Raw genomic sequence first — 13,596 nt, 5'->3', positions numbered from 1 at the left:
TGGCCCCCTGGTGTTTTGATCATGATTCGCCTTTAAATTGCTGAAAATAAATAGTGATAATAAAAAAAATATCAGTCACCCCTTTTTTTAAAATTGACAATGACAAAAATCTAAAGTATAGGATACGTGTAATTTGTGATGTTGCGACAAAGAAAAATATGAACATAAAGTTACTTCATGTGCATGAGTTCTATTTACTGTACCAATTTACAAAGAAAAATTACGTATTTTATTCGTTAACATAACTGACGATCATTGAAGTAAAATACCTACCGTCATCCCTACTGCATAAATGGAACTTAAATAAAGACTATATGAGGTCGGTTATGAGGTTACGCTGTCGATACCGACAGCCAAAATGAATTTTCCAGACATTGTATGACGGATGTAAGTGCTGATCGCTACACGCTATTATCAGCCTTATTGGGGAAATTTCCAAAAATAATTATGTTCCTAATCCACGTCGGCTTAGGGATCTCAGAGACTTATTCAGTCTCGTTCTTTCCCCTGTTTTTACCAGGCTACGAAAGAAGAAAATTTTAAATAAGTAGAGAATAGAATAAATTGTTAAAGGAATTTTTGGAAGGACCACGTGTGCGGTCTCTATAATGGCGGATGTAGACCGATCAAATCGTTAAAATATTGAAAAATCCCTGGTATCAGTAGACATTATTCTAGCAATAGATACATAATGTATATTCATTGATAGCTTTGGTCTTATAGATCTCTCACATTGCATACCTATTATGCAGTTTTTATGCAAGTTTTCTGGGCTTTTTTATCTGAAATACTTTTGGCCTATGTAATGTTGCAAATTAAAGAAAAGAAAATTGTTGCTAATTGTTACAGATGAACCAAGGTAATAATTAACCGTGTCGTTCAGTAATTTATTGTTATGCATAATTATAGATGAGATTAATGTGAACTACATGCAACTTTGGGTTGAGTGTCACTACGAATGCTTTGATCTTGGAGTAGGATCGCCAACATTACCGAGCTAAAAACATAGGTATATACTCCTATCGTAAATAAATACAAAATCATATTACGGCATTCCACATTTGAACTTGAGTAATTTTAGTACATCAACAAAAATAAGAATAATTTAAGTTCCTTTCTTTCAAGAATGTACCGATTACGGTAACATTTGCATAAAAAAAAACGTATTAGTTTATGTTTCTTTTATTTTCCTTGCGAAATAGTCGCGGTAGGCGTATATCAGACTTGAAAGAGAATAAAATGACTAATTTTGTGAAAATGATTTATTTTCGAAAAATCCTATTTTAGCTCTGCCAAAAGTCTTAAGATAAATAGCGTGATGTTTTTTTTCTAAATTGATGACCGTGCTGCCTACTACTCAATGGGGTGAAAATACAGCTCATAATTGTATTACACGATGTTACGGGTGAGTCCAAAAATTTAAAACTTTACTGCTCATGCCCCCTGCATAGAAGCGTTATGGTTTTTGTATATTTGTTGTATCATGTGTACGATAAGGTTCATGCAAAATTTGAACGAAATATATTCAGTAGTTTATGAGATAATTTCATAATTGTTTATAGATATAAAAGGCTCCTGCTCACCCCCTGTAACGAAAAGCGAGATAATAAGTAAAAAGTATGTTGACCGGACCTCTTGTTAATATTCTCTGAAAATTTGAATCAAATCTATCCAGTACTTTCCGAGATCTTTCCGGACATACATACAGACAAACAGACAAACAGACAAACAGACAAAAATTCTAAAAATCATATTTTCGGCATCGGAATCGTTCGTAGACCACCCAGCAATTATTCTTTTTTAAAAATATTCAATGTACAGTTTTCACTTTTCTACAATTTTATTATATGTACTAGCTGTTGCCCGCGACTTTGTCTGCGTGATTCTCAAGATGTGAAAAACTATGAAGTTTAATAATAACGATCATCGCAAAAATGTAATGCAATATAAAAAATGAAACACTTTTTTTATTTTAAGTTTGCTTTTTTATTTCTAAATTATAATGAATCTTGAGCGGCTCAAAGACTATTAAATGTTTGAATCAAACACATTTCATCGTTTACGATACTATCCTGGTGTCAAATATTTCACAGCTGTTTTAATGACTTTTTCTTATTTAATCCCAAAAAGAGCGGTTTATAACTTTGACATATCTGCCTGCCTGTCTGTCTGTGACATCATACCTTCCGAACGTATTGTACTTTTTTTAAATTTAAACGTGAATTATGTGCGAGTGTTCGTTTAAGACATGTTTGACAAATCGAGTGGTTTAAAAATGGGGGGGGGCGGGATGCAAGTATGAAAAAATAACAGAAGGTATAACTCAGTCTTAGCACTTCTGCTAAAAATGTTTTACTTTCGAGGGTTTCCATTTACTAATTGGGTGGATTATGATTTGACGGCCTACACCTGAAATTGTTAGACGGATTATGATAGTGATTATGAGGTATCATAAAATTATTATTGTACTGTAACCAAAGAGGTAAACCAGAACCATATTACTGAGGCCCCGGTGTCCGTTCGTCTGTCTGTCACCTGGCTGTTTCTCAGGAACAGTGATAGCCAGACAGTTGTTATTTTCACACACGATGTTTTCTGACGATATAAATAAGATGTCAAATTATTTTTGTGGACGGAGCTGGTAAAGTGAGAGTCGGGCTCGGTAACTGTGGATGTTACATAGTGTCATAAGATATAAGATTTTGCAAAATTGCGCCCAGATAAACGGTTTCCTGAAACACGTTATGTTTGATTGTCCTCTTAATATTAAAACTGATCTTTCTCACAAACATTTGGAACATTTCCAAAATAAAAAAGTTGGTAAACGTGTTATCTTGGCCCCCTGGTGTTTTGATCATGATTTGCCTTTAAATTGCTGATAAATAAAGAGCGTGAAAAAAATATCAGACACTCCTTTTTTCAAATTGACAATGACAAAAATCTAAAGTATAGGATATGTCTAATTTGTGATGTTACGACAAAGCAAAATATGAACATAAAAGTGACTTCATGCGCATGAGTTCTATTTACTGTACCAATTTACAAAGAAAAAATACGTATTTTATTCGTTAACCTACCTGACGATCATTGTAGTAAAATACCGTCATCCCTACTGCATAAATGGAACTTAAATAAAGACTACATGAGGTTGGTTATGAGGTTATGCTGTCGATACCGACAGCCAAAATGAATCTTCCAGACATTGTATAACGGATGTAAGTGCTGATAGCTACACGCTATTATCAGCCTTATTGGAGAAATTTCCAAAAATATGTTTCTAATCCTCGTCGGCTTAGCTTTGGGATTTCAGAAACTCATTCAGTCTCGTTCCTTCCCCTGTTTTTACCAGGCTACGAAAGAAGAAAATTTTAAATAAGTAGAGATTACAATAGATTGTTAAAGGAATCTTTGGAAAGGCCACGTGTGCGTTCTCTGTAATGGCGGATGTAGACCAATCAAATCGTTAAAATATTGAAAAATCCCAGGTATCGGAAGACATTGTTCTATCAATAGATACGTAATGTCAAAAACCGTCTAGCGTACGCTCTTATTCATTGATAGCTTTGGTCTCATAGATCTTTCACATTGCATACCTATTCTGAAGTTTTTATGCAAGTTTTCTGGGCTTTTCTATCCGAAATACTTTTGGCCTATGTAATGTTGCAAATTTAAGAAAACATTATTTCATTGTTTGAAAGGCTTTTTTTTGTGTGAAAGTTTATATTTTAGTTGCTAGTTGTTACAGATGAACCAAGGTAATACATAATTATAGATGAGATCAATGTGAACTACACGCACTACTACTTTATCTTGAAGTAGCATCGCCAACATTACCGAGCTAAAAACATAGGTATATACACCTATCGTAAATAAACACAAAATCATATTACGGCATTCCACATTTGAACTTGAGTCATTTTAGTACACCAATAAAAATAAAAATAATTTAAGTTCCTTTGTTTCAAGAATGTACCGATTACGAAGTAACATTTGCATCAAAAGAATAATAATAAACGTATTAATAGTTTATGTTTCCCTTATTTTAATCATTGTCGCGCTAGGTCTACATTAGACTTGAAACAGAATAAAGTGACTGATTTTGTGAAATTGATTTACTTTCGAAAAAAATTATTATTGCTCTGCCAAAAGTCTTAAGATAAATAGCGTGATGTTTTTTGAGTAAATTCATGACCGTGCTGCCTACTACTCAATGGGGTGAAAATACACTTCATAATTGTATTACACGATGTTACGGGTGAGTCCAAAAATTTAAAACTTTACTGCTCATGCCCCCTACATAGTAGCGTTATGGTTTTTTGTATATTTGTTGTATCATGTGTACGATAAGGTTCATGCAAAATTTGAACGAAATATATTCAGTAGTTTATGAGATAATTTGATATTTGTGTACAGATATAAAAGGCTCCTGCTCACCCCCTGTAACGAAATGCGAGATAATAAGTAGAAAGTATGTTGACCGGACCTCTTGTTGATATTCTGTGAAAATTTGAATCAAATCTATCCAGTACTTTCCGAGATCTTTCCGGACATACATACAGACAAACAGACAAAAATTTTAAAAATCATATTTTCGGCATCGGAATCGTTCGTAGACCACCCTGCAATTATTCTTTTTTAAAAATATTCAATGTACAGTTTTCACTTTTCTACAATTTTATTATATGTATAGATTTTACTTTGTTTTTGTTGATTTACATTAAAATATTTACAAACTGAAAAGATGTCATAGTTATTCAATTTAAAAGACGTAGGTTTTATATATCGCGATCAAAGATGTTTCTTTATTTATAAAAGTAAATTGCTTTATCACAATAATGGCCTATAGTTAGTACATCTAAGAAAACGATGTATTGTTTTTCATAGAATAATAATAAGGCGTATTTCAGCAATTTGTGTCAACATTACATGGTAAATAACAATCATTATTTATAATACTTTTACTAAACGCAGGTTAAATAAACTAAAGTTTTCAAAAATCTCATTTTGTATTGAATTTATTCAAGAAGGTCCGATTAGAATCCTTTCAATCTTCTCTCTCTTGCGCCAAGTTAATCTTAATAATAAAATACTATAAACCGTAAAATACTCACTAGCTTATAATATTTTAGTAAACAGTTCCTAGTTAAAAAAAAAATTATAAATTATTACTAAAATTTCTCACTTAAAATTGACGATTAAAATTCAGCAAATATTTCTGCACTAATTTTTAAAAACAAAGATGAAAGCGAACGCTGTTATGCCGCCGTGGTGCCGGTTTGAACGGTTGACGAAGACAATTTATCATAATCAAGATTTGTACCAAACTGTCTGAAAGATACCGAACAAGTGGTGTCACTATACAAATATATCGAAAAAGGTTTATACATTTAAGAAGATAGTTTCATAAGTTTAAATATTTAGGTTTACTTTTTTCTAATAAATCTCAAATTGGTTTATAACTTAATTCGATTTTTTCCATTGTACCCATAAGGTTAAAATCAAAATCCGTTTGCTGTCAGTCTGTTTGTCACCGGCCTGTAACTCATAAACAATGATTTGCCGTGACTTTTTCAAAGAGTATTTTTTCTGCCGTCATAGCCACAAATTAAATCAAACCCGATGTTAAGCAACGCTAAGCAACAGCCTTCTGACGGAACACGGTGATTCTCAGTAACAGGGCTCCGTTTTTACCCATTATGTACGGACCCCTAAAAATACTAAAAATTTTAGATAAAGTGATAAGCCACTTGACGAGTTGGCCTTGTTTAAACGTTTACGCTGCAACATACAACATGAAGTTAACAATTTTTCCAAACTAATTTTACTGAGTTATGTTCAATACGTACCTTTTGAAATTGGGCACAGGGTTAGTACCCTGCACCCTTCGTTCCAGGGATGAACACGTCGTTTGTCTTCTATTATCAAAGTTCTGATAAGACAGGATGGTCTGTTTTAAGTTCATTTTATTAAGACCGTTGTCGACGATCCGAGATTTTGTGGATAAGCCCGTAATTTGGTGTTTGACAAAATATATGTTTAGTCTGTTAGACAGATCGAAGGAATATTGGATATGTATTTTTGCTTTTATCTCGGAAATAATAAATGATGGGGTTATAACTTACGAGTATAGTGAAGTAAAATCTCGTGTGACGTCACTTACCAGTACGCTTTTTATTAACAAGTGATGGTACTAGCTCCCGCTAACATTCATTTCGTGCTTTTGATAGTAATTCGGTTACTTTTTGGACATGTCCTGCAAATCCAAAAATAGCTGTTCCCCGCGACTTCGTCCACCCTGTTTTTTCCACATTTTCCATTGTATCTTCGCTCCTATTAGTCGCAGCGTGATGGTTTATAGCTTAAAACCTTCCTCGATAATTGACCTATTGAACACAAACATTTTCAATTTGAACCAGTAGTTCCTGAGATTAGCGCGTTCAAGCAAACAAACTCTTCAGCTTTATATATTAGTATATAGATATTAGTAGATTCGCTTTCGACTGGGTTGCGAAGCCGGTTTGTCATAACTCGGATCGTAGATATGGAGCTTTATGTAGTTCATAACTTTATAAATTGTTTTATTAAAGGCCGTTGATCTTGGCTGTATGACTTTAAATTGTCGACGTCGCGGGTCAAAGATGGCAGACTTTTGTAGGTGTAAATGGTAACGTAACTTATTTTTAATTCATTAATTTTAAGCATCATCAGTGTAGGCTCTTCCTTACTATGTTGGTTCGGCTTTCAGTCTAATCGGATACAGCTAAGTATCAGTGTTTTACAAGGAGCGACTGCCTATCCGACGTCCTCAACCCAGTTACCTGGGCAACACGATACCCCTTAGTTACACTTTTACTTTTAAGCTTCTGACTACCCGTTACCAGTGGCAAACATGTATGAATAACAGCCGCGACAAACAGTTTATCGCGCCTTCCGGAAAACTAAGGAAATTGTGTCGCATCCACGGACTGATCGTGTCAAGCATAGCGTAACCTGTTATCGATCAACTTGTTCAGTTGCAGCTTAACTCCTAGTCTTAATTTTACTACGATTTTTTATTAAGATGTTTTCTTTTTTTCGAATATTATAATATACTAGCTGACCCAGCAAACCTTGTTTTGCCTAATAAATTATTTCTATTTGTATGTATTTTTAATGCCACATTATAAAAAAATAAAAACAAACAATTTCGTCAAAAAAAATATTTTTTAGTGTGAGCAACCATTATCACTTAGAGGTATGAAAAGTAGATGTTGTTCTATTCTCAGACCTACCCAATACGTATACAAAATTTCATAAAAATCTCTCGAACCGTTTCGGAGGAGTACGGTAACTAACATCGTGACACGGGAATTTTATATATTAGATTAGGATTATATTCATTGTCCACATTACTTTTGTTTATTTGTGAGTCTAGTCGAATCAAATCATGCCAATGCTGACTTAAGATTCTGACTTTATGCTGGTTGCAGGTCAAGAGTGATGCCGATCCAGTTTTTCATAGTACTGATCTGAGATCACCATAGCGATTAAAGAGTGAGTGTCAAAGCCTTATTATTGGGGCGCAAACTAACTCTTTCTGAAAGGTTACAACTACGTCTTAATGTAAAATTGTTATATTGGAAGAGTGACAGGGCACTATAAAGCGTAGAGCAGGATTTCTCATCCACAACTGCAACCACTTTAAAAATAAGGTGGTATGTCACTGTTCTCTTAAAAACAAAAGACTGTACACAGTTTAATGTCATATTCAATCGTACATCCATATCTAAGCAACTACATACATTCACAGAACTCAACCAAAACTCAACCCTTTAAAATCCACCGCTATCGCATAAAAATCAACCTGTCGATGTCGGTTTTGAAGCGGAGAGCTCTAATAACTATAATATGGATAATGTCGTATACATTGTGCTCCGACTTCTAAAGGAAACGACCGTTCGCCGAATAACAGATAAGACTCTGAGGATACTCAATTCATTGCAGTCTACCAGCCGGTAGATTGTTTAGTGAGGTGATTTCTTTTGGTCGTAATAATCACTTGTTAATATAGTAAGTAGGCTTGTTATAAGTGTATAAAGGAGTTATAACGATCATTTTTTTTGTAGTAGGTAGGAGATAGATACTTAAATGTTTAAAGAAACAAGTTTGATATTTTTATGGGACCTTTCTTTATCACACTATTATTATAAACGGGAAAGTATGTGAGTGTATATTTGTAACCTCATCAAGCCCAAACGGCAGGCCTAATTTAAATGAAGTTGAATGGTATGGAGGTACCTGAGACCTTGGATTAACTGATAGCCAGGGTTTTATCCAACTTCGTTAAAGGAGAGAAATATGTTTGCAGCTCTAATATACAGGCGGGTAAAGACGCTAGTAATAGCTGTATATTTAATTAAAATTTAATAATTCTTTCTCTCTCCCTCCCTGCAGTAACTCCCTTATGTCTGAGGATTGTGGTCATCGGAGAACGTAGATTTGTACCTATACTGCAAAATTTAAAGTGTAATTTAATTCAATAAAAAAAACTAAGTCACCAAATCATCTCAATGGATGGTAGGCTATTCAATTCCGTCGCACCTGAGTCGCGTGGCCACACTTTTTGCTTGTTAAAATACCTGCCCGCTGTGAATGAAGTAACGAATGAATGGAAGACTGAATGTTTGAGTGAATGAACTGAATGAGTCGCGGCGGGACATCGGTGCAATTATCTTTTTTTTACTTAAAACGTGTCGTACGGAAATGAAACGACTTTATATAAAGTGTAAGACTTGTTTCGGTATTTTAAGGATTTGAGTAATGATGATCTTATTATGTAGTTAGTGTGAGATAAATTGAATATTCACAAGTCAGATTGTGACGTCGAAATGGAGGACACTTCTTCAATAAATGTGTAATAAATGGAATTCGGTATAATTTGTTATTGAAACCCCGCGGTAGTATGCACTTTTTGCTGATTTTCGTTTGATCTGGTTTGTATTTAAACGAAAACACTGGTCTATCTAAACTATTGGGTTCTTTGTTAATGTTATGGTAGATAAACCAATGGAGGTTAAAAACCAGACTTCCAAAATGTCTCCTAAAAAGTTTGATTTGAGTTGAATGTTTATTTGTTTACCAAAATAACTCAATTTGTGTTTTTGGAATAATTTTTTATAACTATGGATTATTATAACAAAAATCACCCCTTTTTGTGGGTGGGAATAATCAAATGACTGCTTTCGCGTTAGGATGAGCGGGAGTGCCAGACCTTTACTGACTAAAACTTACCCATATCCCTTTGTCCTTTATGTACCAGGGCTACGGTACCTTTCAGACAATCAACCTTGATCATCACGTTGTCATCATCATTTTCAAAAATAAAATAGAGACGGACATAGTCTTTTAAGGTTTTTTCAATTTACGCTGAATCTGAGTCTAAGAAGAAAGATTTTTTACAGTTCTTTCTGTAATTGAATGTCCAAGTCGCTTGGACCAAGCAACTTGGGTTATAAATGGTCGTCTATCTGTAATCCAGACCTTTCTTTCCTAGACTGAATTGGTCTACGTCTAGATAAGGACAGGTGGAATGGAGCTATTTGAAGTGTTAGATTATTTGAGGATTATATTTTACTAGCTTTTCGCCTGCGGCTTCGCCCGCGTCGAGGTCGGTTATATCGCGGTTCCAAGAGAACTCTTCAAAAGTCCGGGATAAAAACTATCCTATGTTCTTTCTCAAGGTCAACTCTATCTCTGTACCAAATTACATTAAAATCAGTTCAGTGGTTTAGACGTGAAAGTGTAACAGACAGACAGACAGAGTTACTTTCACATTTATAATATTCGTAAGAATAGGTGTCGTTCAACTCTGGGAACCTGAGATGCTTCATAAATGAGGTATTTAATGAATTGCCTTGCAAAAACCCTTGCTAATATCACCAATGTATGTTTGTCTATCCGTCCGACCGCCTTAACGGAACCCCTCGGTAGAGATTTTTACCAGATTTTTTTATTATAAAAATCTGATTTAAATGGTTATAGTTTTAATAGAAACCAAAAAAATAAATGCTCAAACACATATCTAATTGCGACTTGGCCATGCCACTGCCAAGCTCCTCTCCTAATATATAGAGGTGAAAGGGTGTTAATTAGTGTTTTGTATTCGAGTTGGAGACGATTAATTACGTTACATAAACGATTTGGGCGTATCAAGGTTTTCAGATCACCTACCAAGATGTCTTAAAGTAATATGAGAGCAAAGAAAAGAGATAGCGCTATACGCGGTGTATAGTGCTGTCACGGTCCCACAACCTGAAATAATATTACTTCTAGAATTGGTATTAGCATTTTTGGTTGTGAGGTCTTACAGGCTGTGTATAGGAAGGCTTAGGTTACCTTTATATGTCGATGAATCGCAAAATGATTAAATAGAGTTTACTGATAATCTTCAAAGCGACTGAATTCGTGGGTAAGGCTTAAATACGTCTTAACTGGGCGATTGAATAAATTAAATCAATATTGGTGATTTACTGGTGATTTTATGCACTAGTTTCTCATATCTACATTATGGGTAAAAAGGACAAAACTTATATAACAATGTAAAAAAATATATTTTTTTTTTGTTTTCCGAAGTTAATTCTCATGACTTCAACCCACGCCAAAGGCCCTGGTGTGGGGATATATCGGTAATCCCCTAACTAAAAACTTCCCATTCAACTGCCCCAGCCAAATTAAGAAAATGTTCAGACATATTCTGGCTCTATCTCCTCAAGGGATAGGTGGAAAGCCCACCCCTCATAAGACCAGAAACACAGTATGACTCACCAACTTCCTTGGCAAAATAACAACACCTGCATTTATGCCCAGAATGTTACCTAGAATTTCAGAATACCTAAAACGAACTTACTTAGTCATACGCTTACAAAATTAATATTAATTAAGTTCCAACGCCAGCTGGTACACTCGCTTTCGATTTTCATATTATTATTCTAAAAAGGAGAATTTCTCAATAACTTAATGTGGAGTCATGAACGATACATGGAATAAAGGAAAATAGGTGGAAATGCCATCGCCAATACAGCAGCTGGTGACTTGAGTGCACACATCAGTTCCATATTCGTCCACTGCTGGACATAGGCCTCCCCAATTGCACGCCATCGAGATGTATCTTCGGAACACATTAGCTTTTTAAATATTGTGTGTTTTCTAAATATCAGGGTGTATTTTGCAGAAGGCATCTAATAATGTGTTTCCTAAGCCTGATTCGTTTACAGTCAGATAGCTGTCTTACCGAGTACTGTCTTAAGAGTAAGGGAAATATGAGTCTATGTACTTGTGTTGATTTGCTCGTACTGACGTGCTGATTATACAAGATTTTTATTTTTAGTATTTGTGGTATAGCGGAAACGGAAAGACATAATGATCTATGTAAATTCACCTTTCATCAGGTAGAGCCTGGTGACAGACAGACAGACAACAGTACCTCATTAATAGGGTTCCGTTCTTAGATCTTTTGGGTATGGGACCATACAAAAGACCTGCCAAATTTCTATCCTTTTACCCAACAAGCAAAGAACAAAAACAGAATAAATTACAAAACAATATTATTTCAATGAAAACACGAAATAAACAGCCTTGAAGAAAATATCTTTAAAGATGATTCGTTTTAACTTAAACGTTGATAAACAACGATAATTATGTCTATTAATTAAATGCTGATCAAGGTACAACTAAGCTCACCGCCTGACCGGGATGTCCAGGCGCCTCAAAGAGATATTAACATTGTCAGCAACCTCACAGCCCTATAGACAGCCCAATTTTTTTTTTCTATTTGTACCCAACGTTCAGTATCTCGAGATAGGCTCGCAGTTAACCGATTTTTAATTCTTGATCACTTTATTACTTTCTCCTAGTGGTTTTTTTTTTAATACGGATATCCATGTATTTGGAGACTCTGTATAAATTGTTTTGAGCGCGACTTTGTCCACGTGGGTTTTAACAAAAAAATCTTTTTTAATCTAAAATAGAAAAACTCTGTTAAAACGAGATTAGCCTAAGTTGCACCACATTGCATTAACTACCTGCTAATAAAATTTCCTCAAAATCGGTTGAACCATTTCAGAAAATAGCCGGAAGAAACACACACAAGAAACAGACCGCCGCATATTTTGGTGTACTATTGATCATGATATTCATAGGTATCATGATCAATAGTACACTAGTAAAAAAACTGTTACATTAATATACTAACAAACACTCCCACTTTATAAATATATATAGATTACGAAAGTACCGTCACAAATTATAACGCCTTATAAGCAACTTATAATTGACTCTTTTGTTAAACCAAAATTGCTTGCTTGAATTGCCCAACGACAATCTCAATTGCCAATTCTAGAACATTGTATGAAATTTCCCCTTTGTAGTCTAAAATTGGTTTCCGCGTTTTTGGTTGTGATAAATGTTTCCTTGTTTCATTAGAGATTTGAATTCGATCGATGTGATTTGTCAATTGTTTAAATTTCTAGTCTTGTATATGAGGTTATCAATGATCGCACTCTTCCGCCACTTTAGGAGAAAGGCTGCTTTTACGCTTATATCTGACATTTACTTTAGTTTTAGGCCTTTTTAGAATTCCACAAATTTCTGTACCCAAAGAGCAAACCGACTGTCCGTATGTTTGTCACCAGGCTATATCTCATGAATCGAGATTGCCAGACAAAATATTCACATTGATGTAATTCTGCGCTATAACAACAAGCGCAATTACTAAAACCAAAACTGAGGTTAAGCAAATAGTTACGGTCATTTATTGGGTGACAAAAATAATGTGAATCGCTCAAAATTTATTTATCACCTAACCATTTATTTTTCATAAGCCAATTTGTGCGGAATTCTCCTCGTCGCAAATCCAACTCACAATTGACCGGGTATTCTAACTTTACCTGTATTGACAAAACAGTTTAGTGATGACAAATATCAACTCAAACTACTAAATAATAATTAAACAAATTATAGCCGATTATGAGGCTAATATTTCAACATTAAGCCAACTGTTAGTTCTAGCCCATTTTCCATATTAGCCATTTATAATTAGCCGATGTATTACCGTTCCTGTTTAGCCCTATTTGGGAGATACAATACTGATTGTTCAGAGTAACTTGTGTGGGGTTTGTTTTAGAATATACATATATATGTAAATTAATATACATTAATGTTATATTTATTAAGTGAAAGTTTCTTACGAGTGAAAGTTAGAGCTGTTTATATTCAATACTCAATACTTTATTTGCACTCCACACACTGTGTATTTATCTATACTTCTATACTAATACTAATATATAAAGCTGAAGAGTTTGTTTGTTTGTTTGTTTGTTTGTTTGAACGCGCTAATCTCAGGAACTACTGGTCCAAATTGAAAAATTCTTTTTGTGTTGAATAGATCATTCACCGAGGAAGGCTTTAGGCTATAAACCATCACGCTGCGACAAATAGGATCGAAGATACAATGGAAAATGTGAAAAAAACAGGGCAGGTCTAAATGGTAACTTATATCTTCTACCCGCGGGGACGAAGTCGCGGGCAACAGCTAGTTTTTAGGATAAAATGTATTCTGCT

The sequence above is a fragment of the Trichoplusia ni genome, chromosome 24, assembly GCF_003590095.1.
Source record: "Trichoplusia ni isolate ovarian cell line Hi5 chromosome 24, tn1, whole genome shotgun sequence".
Lineage (NCBI taxonomy): Eukaryota > Metazoa > Arthropoda > Insecta > Lepidoptera > Noctuidae > Trichoplusia > Trichoplusia ni.
This window is presented reverse-complemented; position numbering follows the sequence as displayed.